Source organism: Tachyglossus aculeatus, chromosome 17 (assembly GCF_015852505.1).
Source record: "Tachyglossus aculeatus isolate mTacAcu1 chromosome 17, mTacAcu1.pri, whole genome shotgun sequence".
Classification (NCBI taxonomy): domain Eukaryota; kingdom Metazoa; phylum Chordata; class Mammalia; order Monotremata; family Tachyglossidae; genus Tachyglossus; species Tachyglossus aculeatus.
Window position 1 is genome coordinate 2,422,684 of NC_052082.1, and position 3,996 is coordinate 2,426,679.

General features: G+C 44.2%; 1 non-coding gene across 1 annotated transcript; it reads left to right on the top strand.

The window, feature by feature from the left end:
• Window positions 1–203: 203 nt before the first annotated feature.
• LOC119939745 lies at window positions 204–341 on the top strand. The gene has a single exon (XR_005454709.1). It is a non-coding gene; the product is annotated as a small nucleolar RNA SNORA7 (small nucleolar RNA).
• Window positions 342–3,996: the final 3,655 nt, after the last annotated feature.

A 3,996-nucleotide genomic window follows, 5' to 3' on the forward strand; every position in this document is an offset into this window, starting at 1 on the left:
CAGACTGCTGGGTGTTTCTGAACATGTTTCCCTTGGCTTTGTGGGGAACCCTTCAGAGCCAGTGGCAACATCAGCATACAGTTCCATGCTGTATCACTAACCCTCCATCTTGTCATTTTCAAGACCTGGAGAAGGCAACTCTTCATAGCAAACCATAAGGTGCTTGTTAGAATTGTTATTTCACTCTAACTAGCCACAGTTCACCCCTCTCAGAGCCGCACCTGGAGAGTTTCCAGTACTCTACCAGCCTCGACTATGGGAGGGAGAGTCATGCAGAGGCATACCCATTCCATTCCTAGCTTGGGCGGTAGCTAGCGAGAGGAAGGCAATCTGCTACAAATCAAAGCTCACCTATGCTGCGTGTTAGGGGCATGGGAGAGAGTCAAGAGCAGAGTTTCAAGTTCACTGCCTGGAAGAAGGCAATGGTAAATCTCTTCAGTATTTTTACCAAGAAACCTCTATAGATACACTACCAGAACGATTGCAGATGGAGGTGGGGCATTCTGGGAGAGATATGTCCACGGAGTCTCTAAGGATCGGAAATGACTCGACAGCTTAAGACAAGCCGCAGATCGTTGATTTTATTCTCACAATCTGCTGAAATATATGGAATATAGATTTATTATGGAATATGGATGGAGGTTTAACAGAGGGAATGCAGTGATGGCAGGGACCCCAAGTGTCCTATCTAGAAGATTCTGAGAGTCAACCTGATGGATTTACAAGCTTATGCCCTCTCTACAACTCAACCTCACTGTCAGTCTACCTCAGAGTAAGGCTCTACAGGGCTTAGGACATGTCTACTAACTAATAATGATGATCATAACAATAATGGTATTTGTTAATACCCGTCTGGACTACTGCACTAGCCTTCTCTCTGATCTCCCATCCTCGTGTCTCTCTCCACTTCAATCCATACTTCATGCTGCTGCCCGGATTATCTTTGTCCAGAAACGCTCTGGACATATCACTCCCCTCCTCAAAAACCTCCAATGGCTACCGATCAATCTGCGCATCAGGCAGAAACTCCTCACCCTGGGCTTCAAGGCTCTCCATCACCTCGCCCCCTCCTACCTCACCTCCCTTCTCTCCTTCTACTGCCCAGCCCGCACCCTCCGCTCCTCCACCACTAATCTCCTCACTGTACCTCGCTCTCGCCTGTCCCGCCATCGACCCCCGGCCCACGTCATCCCCCGGGCCTGGAATGCCCTCCCTCTGCCCATCCGCCAAGCTAGCTCTCTTCCTCCCTTCAAGGCCCTGCTGAGAGCTCACCTCCTCCAGGAGGCCTTCCCAGATTGAGCCCCTTCTTTCCTCTCCCCCTCGTCCCCCTCTCCATCCCCCCGCCTTACCGCCTTCCCCTCCCCACAGCACCTGTATATATGTATATATGGTTGTACATATTTATTACTCTGTTTATTTATTTATTTATTTATTTTACTTGTACATTTCTATCCTACTTATTTTATTTTGTTGGTATGTTTGGTTCTGTTCTCTGTCTCCCCCTTTTAGACTGTGAGCCCACTATCGGGTAGGGACTGTCTCTATGTGATGCCAATTTGTACTTCCCAAGCGCTTAGTACAGTGCTCTGCACATAGTAAGCGCTCAATAAATACGATTGATTGATTGATTGATTGATTGTTAAGTGCTTACTATGTGCTGAGCACTGTGCTAAGTGCTGAGGTAGATACCAGGTAATCTTGTCCCACATCTGGCTCACAGTCTAAGTAGGAGGGAGAATAGATATTGAATCCCCATTTGACAAATGAGGGAACTGAAGCACAGAGAAATTAAGTGACTTGCCCAAGTGTCACACAACTGGTACATAGCAGAGTGGGATTAGAACCCAGTTCCTCTGATTTCCAGGCCCGTACTCTTTCCCCACAGCCATGCTGCTTCCTCTAACTCTGTTATATTGTACTCTCCCAAGCACTAAGTACAGTGCTTTACACACGGTGCACGCTCAATAAGTATGATTGATTAATTGGAGCAGGTGAAACATATCCCCATCCACTCTACCTGCAATACACCCAAGCCTCTGGCTTCTGTCCCCAAAATGTTTATTTCATCCGCACTCCACAGTCCTTACTGACATTACAGCTGCTCTGCACTATTTCAGGCCAAAAGCAGAGTTTCATCTCAAAAGGTGATCTTCCAAAAGCGGTCGTTCTCTTGCGATGCAGAACAAGTGAATTATCTTAGTGAAATATTTTTTTTCAGAACTCTAAGACATCTAGAAAAGGGCAGGTCTACTTAGGATTCCATCAGCTTCTGCATTGAGATCCAGTAACCAAACACAGAGGCAGTGGCTTTTGTTGGAAATAGGAAGGACTGAAAAGTAAAAGTCAAGGTTCCTTTAGCCCTTAATTGACATGGAATGGTTTTGCAGTCCAAGTTCTATTTAAGTGTCACATTTTACAATGGATGAGATCAAAATGCATTATCTGTTCTACCTATTTACTTTCCACACTTCATATTAAAACCAGAAAAATCCTTAATCCCATTTTTATTAGGTGATAAAACACTGTATTAAGCACATAGGATTTCTTTTAAAATGGGTGCATTAACACATTTCACTAGTAAGCCCAGCTTTATTAGTTTTATTGTACCATTCTTACACATTAAAATTTAATAACATTTGTTGATGAAGCAAATGAAGCCAACTTGGTTTTCAAATAAATTAGCACAGACTGCCTTCGATTTACAAAGTTGTTACTTTTCTTTCTGGAATTTTAAAAATTGAAATCTCTAAAGCATTTCACATTTTTAGTCATTTTGTCTGGATTGGTTTAATTACCCCTTTGCAGCTCTGAATGCACTTGTAGAGGGGCAGAGGAGCAGCATGGCGTAGTGGATAGAGCACCACAGGCCTGGGAGTCAGAAAGTCATGGGTTCTAATCCTGGCTCTCTACTTGTCTGCTTTGTGACCTTTGGCAAGGCACTCCTCTTCTCTGTGCCTCAGTTACCTCATCTGTAAAATGGGGATTAAGATTGTGAGCCCCATGTGGGACAGGGACTGTGTCCAGCCCGATTTGTCTGGCACACGGTCAGCACTTAAAAAATACCATCATTTTAAGTGGCCTAGCCAGAATTAGAACCCAGGTCCTCTGACTCTCAGGCTAGTGCCCTTTCTCATTCATGGACTTCTCCAGTGCAACTTTAGCAGAGACTTCTCCATGTCTGTGCTGAGTCATCGCCTTACTCCATCCACCATACTCTCTGCATTCATTCATTCATTCAATCGTATTTATTGAGCACTTACTGTGTGCAGAGCACTGTACTAAGTGCTTGGGAAGTACAAGTTGGCAACATATAGAGATAGTCCCTACCCAACAACAGGCTCACACTCTAGAAGGGGGAGACAGACAACAAAACAAAACATGTGGACAGGTGGCAAGTCGTCAGAACAAATAGAATGAAAGCTAAATGAACATCATTAACAAAATAAACTGACCCTCCACCATGTACCACTCACCATTGTTCTTCCACCCTTCATGCACTGTCCACTATCATAATCCACCATCCTAAAGAATTTCTACTTCTGGGTATTTAAAGAAGATCTACCATCATACAGGATGTCTTGGTTACTGGTGCTTCTATTAATCTTTCTGCAATAATCACCTTCCCTCCAGTTACCAATTGAGGGAAGAAAGACAAGATAATACATTTTCCTCCAGGAGGCCTTCCCTGATTGGTCTCTAATCTCCCCATCTCATTTTGCCCTACTGCCACTCAGACCTTCCAAACCACTGAAGAAGTCACCACAATCCCCGTGGCTCTTAAGTACAACTCCTGTATACTCTATAATTTCCTCCAGCCATAATTTATTTAAGCCTCTGTCTCACCCATGTTTTTCTAAACTCTTTTGTACTCCCCCAAGTCCCCAACACTGCCTAGCAGTCAGTAGGCGTTCACTATAATCAATTGATTAATCAATAGCATTTACTGAGAACTCGGTCTATTGTACTAAGCTCTTAGGAGAGTGCAATAGAGTTAAC